The 13540-nt window shown below is 37.9% G+C and overlaps 1 protein-coding gene across 1 annotated transcript in view; it reads right to left on the bottom strand.

Annotated features, from left to right (window-relative positions):
- The window catches only part of LOC138835934 (EH domain-binding protein 1-like), a gene marked incomplete at its 3' end in the record, with an annotated part of 252863 nt that extends 240725 nt beyond the window's left edge, over window positions 1-12138 (bottom strand). The window contains exon 1 of the mRNA XM_070034500.1: window positions 11936-12138. The remainder of the gene's footprint in view (window positions 1-11935) is intronic.
- Between the last annotated feature and the right edge of the window lie 1402 nt (window positions 12139-13540).

The raw sequence follows: 13540 nt of genomic DNA on the forward strand, positions 1-13540 counted from the left end.
TGTAACCTCTCTGTACAGTATTTTCACAATAAAAAAAGAGAAATCTTTGGACTGGAGATGTGGTAGAGCTCAGTGGTAGACAGAGTATGTGCCAGCCTAGCAAGCAATAGGCCCTGTGTTCAAACCCTAGTACTTCCAAAATGTGTGTGTGTGTTGTGTTCCTGGATACTGGAGCCCTCTGTGACTTTAACTGGGTGTGGTGATACATGGCTAAAATCCCATATTGATGGGAGGTATAGGTAGGATTATGGTTTGAGGCTGGCCCCAGGCAAAAACTGCTAGCTCAGTAATAAAAGTAGTTACAATTTTAAAATGAATTTCAATGGTAATGGATATTTTCTTTCAAAAAGTTGCATTCAAAAGAGATTCTAAAATATCCTTTTGTTCTTTATTTCTATTGCGCTTGAATTTTTCTCCACTGAGACTGCAAGTACTGTTATTTCTTGTTTCCACAGCTCCTGGAGGAGGCACTGTGTTTCTGAGAGTTCTGTAACTTGAGTTTTGTTGAATTTAAGGGGACTTTAAAAAATAAAATGACAATATACTTTGAAAGTTCTTTTTAAATATTTAAATAGTTGTGTGGGTTTGGTGACTACTGAAAAACAATGGGATGCTGAGTAAATATGAGGCACACCCTGATTGGGCTGATGCTACAATAACTTTCTCAAGGTTTTTATTGCACCTTTCATGAATCAGAGCCTGAACTGTCCTCTGAAACTTGAAGCCTGTCTGGTGTCACTTTTACCAAAGAAAGGAATCGATGCAATTTCTGGTTGGTAGAGACAGGACTTTTGTTTTTAATGGTTCTTTTTTATTTATTTCTGTTCTATGCTTGAGGCACAATTAGAAAAATGATGCAGAAAATCAAACAATGTCAGAACATGAAAATTATTCCTTAAACATCCCTTCTGAAGAGGTGTATTGTTACTTAACTTTGTTAACTAAATTAGCCAAGTACAAGGGAGGAGACAGTGTTGTTTGCAGGTGTTATCTGGAACATCTAATTTCTACACCCAATGCTAAAGTCCTTCCTTCAGTAATTCTTTTGCAATCTAAAAATCAGAGCCTAAAGGAGAATATCTTTTTAAAAAAATCCACTACTGGTTATGTTACCTCACTGCTTTTGTAGGAGTCAAGCAATGAAAAAGAAAACTGAGGGTCTTCTTTTCTGTGAAAGGTGAGCACTTCTTCATTATGGTAGACTTCTTCATTATGGTAAGCATACCATCTATCGGTTCATTTAATTGGAAACCTGAACAGTAACTACTTTGGGATTGACACTTTTGCTAACATTCCTTGAATCTATTCCTCCCCATACTGTGTATGGACACACTATGTTTTGGAAACTTGATCTTTTCCTAGCTGGTCTATGCAGATTCTAGAGTCTTTAGAGAGTTCTTTAAAGGAATATATTCTGATATTGTGGATATTGACACAAAATAAGTGCCAGCAAATATTGTCAAGTATTAGTTGATAAATATTACTATCATTTCAATTAGAGTATTTTGTTTTATGAAACAGTGTATTATTAATATGGTTGGCAAAAAGATTCAAACATTCATTTTTTAAAAAAGAGTTTCTAAATGAAATAAATTGTGTGTAACAGTAAATAGTGTTTTCTAAAATATCCACTAACCACTAATGGGAGTGCTATCCAGTCCTTTTTAGCTGAGATAAAAATGTTTCCCTGTTCCCAGTGACTTGAGCTGTATTCAGATACACACAGCTTAGTACAAAGAGATGACACAGGGGATTTCTTATCTGCAATGCAGAGAGCAATCCAGAGATAATTTACATCAGAACTTGCCGTTAGGTCCATATGGCACCTATTCATCATTTAGGGGTTCAGTACCCTATCTGTAGAGCTTCAGTGATCTGGAGAGATATTGCCCACTTATTTATGCTTGGCTGGATTGAGAATATCAGGAGAAGAAGAAGTGAAGAAAAACATCACTCTCTGCAAGACTTGGCCCTGGATTTCAGATTAGCACCAACTTGTCCAGGAATAGCTGCCTCTGTCCCAAACTGTAGGCACAATGCAGATGCCACAAGGTGTATTATTTATGGGTTGCAATCATGCATGTTATTCTTGGCAGCCCCACAAAAGACTTGACTGCGGGTAAATGTAGAACTGGCTTTCTTTTGTTTAGCACAAAGTCTCACTCACACTGGGCAAGTGGGCATTTCCAGTGATATGTCATCATGTATTTGTAACAGAGTGGCTCTCAAAAGTCAAATTAAGAATTAACCATTCCTCTTCCGGTGCCTACTCCTTAGACAGGGAAGACTGTATTCTCTTATCCCTATTGAGAAGAAAGTGGCAAAGGGTTCTCCTTGTGTATCACAAAGTCAAGGAATCAATCCCTTTTATGCTAAAGAAATTTTGCCTTTCCTCCAACTCATTGCTTCAAAAGATTATCTAAATCTTTTGAGTTGGAAGAATCTGGTCTTTTGTCCTTCAGTCATCATGATGATCTCGGTGATGGGAAAGAGGGAATTGTGAAGTCTACTCCTCTCCCTCTCAACCCTCAGAATATTGAGATATACTTGGCTCTGGAATTACAGCACTGAAGTAACTCTAATATTAAAACAAAAAAAGATAAACCAACATGGTTTAAATTGTGTACTTCTGAAATTATGTGGAAGTCCTAATTCTAGAACCTCTGAATATGACTTTATTTTGAAATAGAATGGTTACAGAGGTAAAGGTAATTAGTTGAGGTCATTAGGTAGGCCCTGTTCCAATATGACTGGTAGCTTTATAAAATGGAGAAATTTATGGTGGTGTTGTGATACATGGCTAAAATCCAGCAAGGGGCAAAAGCAGGAGGATTTTGAGTTTAAGGCCAGTCTGGGAAAAACTAACAAGATTCAATATAAAAATAACAACAAAGTAGAGAAATTTGGATTCAGGTATGTACACCTGGAGAACTCCATGCGACCATGAAGGCAGAAATCAGAATGATGCTTCTGTAGCCAAGGAATACTAAACATGAAATTAACTTAAAACCAAGTCAAAGTTTTGAGGTTTCTTTGTCCCCCCGTAAATTTTACTGAACTGTGCCTAATAATTTAGGCCTTTGTCATTTTTAAATAATCATTTTATTTTAATATTCACATTTCCTTTGGATTATTGTGTTTGTGTGTGTGTGTGTGTGTGTGTGTGTGTGTGTATGTGTGTGTGTGTGCACGCATGTGCGCGTTTTTGTGCTGGGCATTTTTAGAGCTCCTCATCCATTGGGGTTCTGCAAGCTGTGCTCCTTAAACAGCAAATGTTAGTGCTCTGGCAGCACAGGGGGAGTTTCTCAGACATCCATGATGGTGCTCCTTCTCATTTACTGTCTGTGTGGTTGAGGTGCCAACATCCCTTAGCCTCTCCCATTACTGAAAAGGAATGTACATGTTCCAGGCTAAGCCAATGAAACTTAATTCAGGGCTTGATGTTGACATTTCTGGGAAGGAGATGGTGTCTCTTTGACTATGAGTTGAAAGAATATAAAGCTGGAGCTTCTGCTGGCACCAGGTGAGGGGAATCTCCTGATAATGAAGCAAAGATGGGTAATACAAGCGTCAAGAAGGAATAGGAAGGTGGGAATGTTGATTTCACACTGTATACCTCCTGGGATCCAGCCAAGCCCGAATCTTTCAGTGGTATAAGTCAACACATTCCTTTTGCTTAGACCATTTTGATATAAATTCTTTGTTTTTTGAAACAGTAATCACCCAAATACAGTCAGTGTTTCTTTTTACCTTCTCTATTCTCTAATTCTGGCTTTGTGTGCAAAGGTCAATTTACATATTCAGTCATCTCCTGTGTTGTAAATGAGCATCACTTCAATGTCAATGAATAGAGTGTTCAGCAAACTTGCCACTGCTAATTTTATTCTCCTACTTTAGAAGTTATGCTTAGTAGTTCCAAGAAATCCAGCAATGTTTTGATCTAGAAACAGATAGTATGACTTCTGAGGTCAGAAAACTGAGTTCAGAGTTTGATATTGTTGGCACCATTCATCTGTCTGATTCCTAAATGTCAAAATGATCTTGATTTATTTCTAGATTTTGTCAGCCAGTTTATCATATGTGATCTGCAATATAGAATTCAATGACATTCACATTCTGGACTGGGTACAGGATTTTCTTGGTGCAAGTTAGTATGTGACTTGGGTTTTATAGCTGCTATAAAAATAAATATACATTGTTTTAATAAATAAAAAACAAAAAATAATAAAGCAGAAAATAAAAGTATCAATCCAAAGACACTAGTAAAGTTTAACAATTTCACTGGTAAAATAGGTATACCAATCACATCCTTCCTAATTGGCAATGCAGACTCTTTCTGAATGTCAAAGTATCACAAAGGACTGAGGTTTCAGCGCAGTGAGTAAGAAGTCTTATTTATGGGAAGTATTCCTATGCATTGAGTCATTTGCCTCCTTCCTTGTAACTTTAGTGCATCAGGATTTTATTTAAGAGAACTTAATGATCATTCAATCCAACAATTCCATTTTGTGCCTGTGATCTGCCTTTTGAGTATTCTTATTATCTCTGTAATGTTCCTCTCAATGTTTTATGATAGCATTTTTGTTCTTCCCATTACATACATTTGCTTCTCTGGAATAAATAGACCCAGATGCTCTATTACTTCCTTATCCTAGGCAAAGTTCTCTGAAACTATCCTAATTTCTCACCCTCTCATTCCAGTATGTGATATACTCTCTCTCCCCTGAATTTTCCACTACCATTCATGCACAAGTTAGAGATTACCCTCCAGGTGCAATTCTAATGAAGCAAAACATACTCTTCAGTATTTTGTGCTTATAAGAATTCAAATCTCCTAACTATCACACTATTGTGTGACCTGTCAACAGTTCTGGGAAAGCTAGAATTTTCCATAGGTAAATTGATTAGCTTTCAAATCGTCAGACTTGTCAATGGTATAAAATTTTGCTGTTATAAGGCATCTCACTAGTTCCCTACCATTGTCTTATTCCAGTCAGGCTATCTGTTTGTTTCTGTTAAGAAACTTATTATTGAAAAATTTCTTCCAATATTAAGGAAGCAGTTTTGTTTTCTAAGATCCTTGTTTCTGTATACATACTAGCATACTAGAGTGTTTTTTTGTGACAATGCTGTACAGAGGGGTTACAATTACATGGGCAAGATAATGAGTACATTTCTTATCAAGCATTGTAGCCTCCTCCTTTGTTTCTCCTTCCCATCCCTTCCCATCCTCCCCTCACCCCCTACCCAGTCCTCATCCCCCCACACCAAAGTTGTAAAGTCCGTTTTTGACATAACGACTTAGAAACTAGAGTTTTATTCATCTATAAAGAAGGAAATCTATAAGAAAGTTTAATATTGTCATTTGTAGGGAAATGGATGAACTTGGAAAAAATATATTGAGTGAAATAAGTCAGGCTCAGAGAAAAAGGGTTCATGTGGAAGTTAGATCAAATATATAAAAGTATACAAAAACACATACAGGATATATGCACATATACATGATCAAACTGACTAAAAGATAGTATATATAGGTAGATTTCCATGATGTAAACAGACAGTTTAACAAAATGAATACCAGAAAGTTGAAACCTGTCTGAAGTGGGTAGTAATATGTTAAGGGAGGGTGCTGACAAATGGAGACAGGAATGGTTGGAGTGAATACAGTCATAATATTCAATAAGCAAAAATGAAAATGCAATTAGGAAACTTGAAGGGATGGGTGGAGTTGGGATAGATGAAAGTATGGGGAGAATGATGAAAGGGGTAACATTGAGCAAGATGCATTGTGCAAATGAATTGATGGGATTTATTGAAAACCCTTTGTACAGCTATCTAAAGATAACAAAAATGAGTTAGAAAGGAAATAAACTGGAATGTTAGGAGTGTCAATTAGGTAAGCAGGAGTTAAAAAAATAGATAAGACCAATAGCTCACACATGTAATCTTAGCTACTAAGAAGGCTAAGAAGTTTGGGTTGGAAATCAGCTCTGGCAGAAAAGTCCATGAGACTTTTATCTCCAATTAACTATCAAAATGCCAGAAGAAGAACTGTGGCTCAAGTGGTAGAGAACCAGCCTTGAGAAGAAAAGCTAAAGGACAGTGGCCAGGTCTGGAGTTCAAGCCTCAGTGTGGCACACATACATACACAAAAAGAACAAAGAATAATCCAAAGTGATTATTTAAAAAATGACAAAGGCCTAAATTATCAGGCATAGGTCAGTAAAATCTACATGGGCTACAAAAGAAACCCCAAAACTTTCTGACTTGGTTTTAGATTAATTTCATGTTTACTTTCTGGAGGAGTTATAGTGTTACCACATTTATGCAGGTTATAAAAACAAGCCATGAGGCTATTGCTGTCATAGTTAAGGCAATTTTCCATTATTTGGGGATAAATCAAATTGATCTGAATTGTTGGAACTAGAAGAAAATTAGTCAAAATTTAAAAACAAAATAAAACAGGGCACCTTTTCCATTAAAGTATGATGATTAAATGCAAAGAATAGGTTCTCAGATCAAAAGACAGTCTTAGAATCTAGGCTGTATCTTACTAGCCAAGTAGTCTTGACTGAGTTAGCCTCGTTAAGGAGTCTTTGTAACAAATCAAAGAAAGACTTGATAAATAGGATTATATCAAACTTAAGTTTCTTCATGGCAAAGGACATAGATAACAAGATAAAGAGAAATCCCACAGAATGGAAGAAGATTTTTTTCTAGCTATACATAAGGATCCAGACTATACTTAGAGCTTGAAAAATAAATCGTTTAAGTAGGGATTCAGGTGGACCCATTACAACAATGAGATGTACAAGTTGTTATGTCAAAAAACGAACTTTACAACTATGGCCGAGAGGGGGTGGGAGGAGGGTAGGTGGGAGATGGGAAGGGATGGGAAAGGGAAACAAAGGAGGAGGCAACAATGCTTGATAAAAAATGTACTCATTATCTTGCCCATGTAATTGTAACCCCTCTGTATGGTATTTTCACAATAAAAAAAATAAAAAGAAAAATTAAAACCTCAAAAGTTAAACCCTCAAAGAAACAACAGTACAATTAACAAATAGGCTAATGACTTAAAGAGAGACTTCTCAGAAGAAGTAAAAATGGCCAATAGACATATGAAGAAATAACATCTCTGGCCATAAAGGAAATGCAAATAAAAACAACAGTGAGATTCCATCTAAATCCAGTTAGAATGACATATTATCAAGAAAACAACAACAAATATTGATGAAGATGTAGCCAAAAAGGAACTCTGAATATACTGTTGGTAGGAACATAAGCTTGTTCAACCACTCTGGAAAGCAGTATGGAGGTTTCTCCAAAAACTAAACACAGAACTAACCAAGCCCCAGCAATTCTATTCCTAGGCATTTACACAATAGACACTGGGTATTTATACAAACACACTAGTAAAGCCATCAGCACAACCATATTCATTGCAGCACTATTCACAATAGTTATAATTTAAGGTAATAGGTTATGAAACTTGGTCATAGTTCTTGGGAATTTAATTTTTACTGACTATACATGGATAGTTTTCTTTCTTTAATGTGGTATAGTTTCTGTGTGCTCTTCCAGCAAAACAATGACTTTGGCTTTTGTGGTAATAAAGCAATAGGATACAAAACAACAATAACAATAACAAAGGATCTCTACAATTTGACACCCCTCTGTGGCAATTTCCCACTCAGATCTGTAAGATCACAGCTGGAGCACAAGACTAAATATCAGTCATCCAGTTAAAATAAAAAAGGAAACAACATTGACTATTTCTGAAATGTGAGTTTTGAAAGGAATATAGGAATTCAGATAGCAAAATGTTGGTAAAGGGTAGCACAATGTCATTACATCTATCCTAATGGTTGCTAGGCAAGAAACCAAGATGAATAACTTTCAACAGCCAAACAAATATTATATCTGTATATCTGTAGCTTTGGTTGTACTTTCCCATTCACTAAGGATTACTTTAAGACAATTATCACTTTGTGAGATGGGACACATACAACAATTACCCATGGTGGAGAGTTTAAAATAAAGAAAAAAGTGGGCTGGGAAGGTGGCTCAGTGGTAGAGCACTTGCCTTGCATGTATGAGACCCTGGGTTCGATTCCTCAGCACCACATAAGCAGAAAAAAAAAGCCGGAAGTGGCGCTGTGGCTCAAGTGGTAGAGCGCTAGCCTTGAGGTGAAGAGCTGAGGGACAGCACCCAAGCCCAGAGTTCAGGCCCACGACTGGATGCCCTCCCCCCCCGGAAAAAAAAAAAGTATGGGTGAAGTTACATTAATCTAGGATAGATTTATAACTCGTTTTTGAAGAATTTAGCTCTATTTTTGTCCCCCTTCAATTAAAAGACTTCTAATTCTTAATAACTAGATGATTTCCTGGTGCCTGAATTCAAACGTGAAGATTCTCAGGATAATAAAACAGCTTTTTCATGGATTCTTCCTTTGAATTTTCCCTCCCCCATGAAATTGCAAGGTTTTTCTTGATAGGATTTCAAAAAAGGAAAAAAAAATGACCTTGTTTTACCAAGACTCTTTCCCCATCATATTCTAAGCATACTATTTAACTTTTCTCAGTTACAATGCCATATCAATACTTTTTAAAAATTAGTTTACTTTATGATTATTATACTTTTCATTATATTTAAGACAAAGCCATTTTCTCTGATTGGGAGCAGGAGGTGGCCACCTTCAGCATACCCACAAGAAAGCAATTGCTCCACTTCTGCAGGGCAAATGACATAGCTAGCAAGATCAATAGAAAGCCCACGGATTGGGAGAAGATCTTTACTAGCCATACAACGGACAAGGGTCTCATATCTAAAATATACTTGGAACTCAAAAAATTAAACTCCCCAACAACAAATCCTCAAAGAAACAACTGCCCAATAAATAAGTGGGCGAAAGACTTAAAGAGAAACTTCTCTGAAGAAGAAAGAAGGATGGCCAATAGACACATGAAGAAATGTTCAACATCCCTAGCCATAAAAGAAATGCAAATCAAAACAACATTGAGATATCACCTCACCCCAGTTAGAACGGCAAAAATCAAGAACTCTAACAACAACAGATGCTGGAGGGGATGTGGACAGAAAGGAACCTTACTTCATTGTTGGTGGGAATGTAAACTTGTTCAACCACTTTGGAAAGCAGTATGGAGGTTCCTCAAAAGACTTCACATAGAACTCCCCTATGACCCAGCAATCCCACTTTTGGGCATTTACCCAAATGTTTACAAACAAGACCACACTAAAGCTACCAGCACAACAATGTTTATTGCAGCATTATTTACCATAGCTAAGATATGGAACCAACCCAGATGCCCCTCGGTAGATGAATGGATCAAGAAAATGTGGTATATATACACAATGGAATTCTATGCCTCCATCAGAAAGAATGACATTGCCCCATTTGTTAGGAAATGGAAAAACTTGGAAAAAATTACATTAAGTGAAGTAAGCCAGGCCCAAAGAAACATAGGTCCCATGGTTTCCCTTATTTGCAAGATCTAGTATATGTATGAGTCAAGTGGAAAAGGTCAGATAATGTGAGGTCAGGAAAATGAACCCTTAGATATGTATTTTAATGTTTTTTTCTTTCATGCATGTGTTTCTAACGCATTTATAAGATTATCTCTTTGTTGCTTTGTATGTCCCTCCCCCACAGTATAACCCCTGCTTTCACTGTATTTGATGTCAGTATAACTTGTGGAGGAGATGGGGAAAAACCAGTCGTTTAAGGATACAGGTGGACCTGTTGCAACAATGAGAAGTACAAGTTGTCATGTCCAAAACGAGCTTTACAACGTCGGTGCGGGGGGGGGGGGAAGAGGGGGAAGGAGAAGGAGAAGGATTGGGATGGGGGGGAGGGGGGAGGCTGGGAAGGGATGTGAAGGGTAAACAAAGGAGGAGGCTGCAATGCTTGGTAAGAAATGTACGCATTATCCTGCCCATGTAATTGTAACCCCTCTGTACAGTATGTTCACAAATAAAATAAAATTAAATTTAAAAAGAAAAAAAAAAAGAAAGCAATTGCTCCAGAAGTTTCTGAAGTACCCCAAGAGCCAGGACTTACACAAATAGGCAATTTGAAATCACTTACTGAAAGGCATATATAGAGTCAGACAAATTACAAAATTACTATTCAGGAAAGGAAATCTGAATTTCAGCCCTCATCCACTCCTAATAGGGCATTTTTCACAGTGCACAAACATAGTACAATGTACTATATTCATTTTTAATAGCTCCTTGTCTAGCCATGCCATAGGCCACTGACATTGGAAATGACACCACATCTGGGTGCTGGTAGGAGCAATGTTTGAAGCAAGCCAGAGCAGAAAAGCCCATGAGATTCTTATCTCCAATTAACCAATTTTTAAAAAGCCAGAGGTTGAGGTGTGGCTCAAGTGGTAGAGCTGCAGTTCTAAGTGAAAAACCTAAATGAGAGTGCAAGTTCAAACACCAATAGTAGTGCACAAGGAATAAAGAGAGAAAGGAGTAGGGGCTGTGGCTCAAGCAAGGAATAAAGAGAGAAAGGAAGGAAAGAAGAGAGAAAGGAAGGAAAGAAGAGAGAAAGAAAGAAGAGAAAGAAAGAAAGAAGAGAAAGAAAGAAAGAAAGAAAGAAAGAAAGAAAGAAAGAAAGAAAGAAAGGAAGGAAGGAAGGAAGGAAGGAAGGAAGGAAGGAAGGAAGGAAGGAAGGAAGGAAGGAAGGGAAAGGAAGGGAAGGGAAGGGAAGGGAAGGAAAGGAAAGGAAAGGAAAGGAAGGGAGAGAAAGAGAGAGGGAGGGAAGAAAAAGAGGGAAGGAGGGAGGGAAGGAGGTGATAATGAGGGGGGAGGGAAGGGAGGCAGAAAGGAAAGGAAGAAAGGAAAAAAAGAAGGAAAAGGAAGAAAGAGGGAAAGAAAGAAAGAAAAAGAGAAAGAAAGGGAAGGAGGAAAGGAAGGAAGGAAGGAAGGAAGGAAGGAAGGAAGGAAGGAAGGAAGGAAGGAAGGAAAAGGAAAAGAAATGATACCACAGGAGACCCTCCAGTTTCTGCCTCCAGAATGTTTCTCTAATCTCTCCATTTCACTGAACAAACTTCCTTCCCTCTGTTCAGTGTTTCTCAGACTTTTTGACTGAGGCCCACATGGGTAGAGTAAAATGCTCTCAGTTATCTATCATTCCTGCTTTTCAAAACATTCCTTATTAGCAATAAGCTATACATTATGTGAATATCTGCTGTACTAATGTTGGTATAGATGGCTCCCATGTGTACCACAATCTGAATGTGTTTTGAAGTATAGGTTTTGTCAACTTGCACTGTACAGGCACCACTATCCTATTGTATGGTTAATAATATAGATGGCAATGAAGGTAAATGAAATATAATTTCTGATTAAAAATCTGGGATGGTAATTATTGAAAATACAACAATTCACTAATACTGATATTGAGAATAAAACAATCTTCTCCAAAGCTGAGGATATTTCAACAATCTGTCCATGAGTGTTTATAGAAGGAACTTCTCAAATATCACCAAATGCTGCCTACTGATCAGGCAAATTCTAAGTCCTTATTAAACTGCAGTTCTTTGTTAAGTTTTTATATATGATTACTAAATATTATTAACTTATTTCCCCCTGTGCTTTCTTGGCTTGATTGCTCACCTGTCACTCTAATGCTCAAGCCATACCTCTCACCCAGCTGTTTTTGCTTGCTCTTTTGGAGATGGAATAGTCTAGACTTTTCTGCTCATGATGGCTTTAAGCCACTATCCTCCAGATCTCAGTCTCCTAAGTCATTAGAATTACAGGTATGAGCCACTGGTGTCCAGCTAAAACAACTGTTAACTTAGTAGTTCTTAGTAAGTAGAACATAATTTGCTGGTATGATCCACAGAAGAGACATTTAGCAATTGGTTGTGGGGCATCAGGAGTATGCTTCTGACCTACCTGTTGGCTGTGGTCCATATCTTGCCAATCACTAGATAGATGCTTGGCTTGGCTTTCTGATTCTTGAGTTGTTGTATCACCTTTCCTGTTTCACCCTTTTCTGCTATTGTGGTATCCTGACCCTCAGCTTTAGCCAACAATCTAGGGCTGTCCTATCCTGATCCTCCAAATCCCCAGTCTCTAGAGGTCTTCTCTTTGAGGGAGAGTATGATGTTATTCTCTAGCTGGGTAGACTCCAGGTGGTCACCCTGCAGCTTCTGTGATGCCATAATAGGAGAACTTGAGTGAGACACAGTGGGGAAAATTCTGAAGACATGGTCACAGACTATGTCTGCCTTGCCAACTGTTTGACAATAGGCAAGTTACCTCACTTTTCTGCTGAATGGAAATGTTAATACTAATCTCTAGATTTCTTGTGAAGATCAAATGACATGATGTATGATAAAGGAGCGTGAAGTATACATTCATTCATAAAAGCAATACATGTGTGTTATTGTTACAGGTACCTGGTTTGTTCTATTTTCTAAGTGTAACATGATACAGGTAGCTGGATTGTTCTATTTACTAAGTATAACTGATATTAGGACTGCTATGATGTGTAAGAATGATGAACAATTCAGATTGTCAACAATGTATGTCAAATTGCTAAGATTACATGGACCCTAGGGACCAACAAGGAAGACTGGTGAATTTCTGATTTCTCAAGTACTTGTCTCAATGGTCATAAATTCCCTCCCCCCACCTTTTTTCTAAACTTTTCAAGAGTAGGAATTAATTCAGATTAATTCAAAAACATAAAGGTTTTTTTGTTTCTTTCTTTTCTTCCTCCTTCCCCCCACCCACCCTTTTCCTTCCCACTGGAGTTTAGGAACTCTTGGAGGATAGTGGTTAAAATATGCTAAGAATTCTTCCCTCCACCCAGTCAGGAATGTGTCCTGCTTGGGACTCTTAGCAGGAATGTAAGGATTGCCAGATAAAGTCCAGCCCTTGAAGCAGTCAGAGCTTGGGGATATGGGCTGCTATATGGGCAGTCGCCTTTCTTTCCAACCAGACCTTCATCAAAATTCCCCAGAGGCTGCTCTGAAACTGACAGTAGAAGCCAGAACTGGAGATACAGGACTAACCTCTGCAGCCAGTGGGTAGAAAGACATTGAGCCAGAACATCTGAAAAAAAGACTCATCAGTGTTCAGTCTTTGATTTTTTTTTAGGTGTTATAATTTACATTTTAAATAACTCCCAAAGGCTCAGGTGTTAAAGGCTTGTCTTTAGTTTGATGTTATTCAAAGCTGGTAGAACTTATAAGAGATGAGACCTAGTAGGAGATCTTAGGTCATTGGAATTGTGCCCTTGAAAAGATTTTGGAAGCTCTTGTCCTCTCTTTTTCCCTTTCCAATTGCCATGAGGTGAGCATGTTCCTCCACCCCCCCCTCCCACCCCCAGCTTTGCTACAGGTCCAAAGCAACAGGGCCAATTTACCATGGCTTGAAACTTCTAAAATAGACTATTGGTGTGTGTGTGTGTGTGTGTGTGTGTGTGTGTGTGTGTGTGTGAGAGAGAGAGAGAGAGAGAGAGAGAGAGAGAGAGATAACTAGGGAAAGTAAAGG

The sequence above is a fragment of the Dipodomys merriami genome, unplaced genomic scaffold (assembly GCF_024711535.1).
Source record: "Dipodomys merriami isolate MVZ:Mamm:240054 unplaced genomic scaffold, mDipMer1.0.p SCAF_242, whole genome shotgun sequence".
Lineage (NCBI taxonomy): Eukaryota > Metazoa > Chordata > Mammalia > Rodentia > Heteromyidae > Dipodomys > Dipodomys merriami.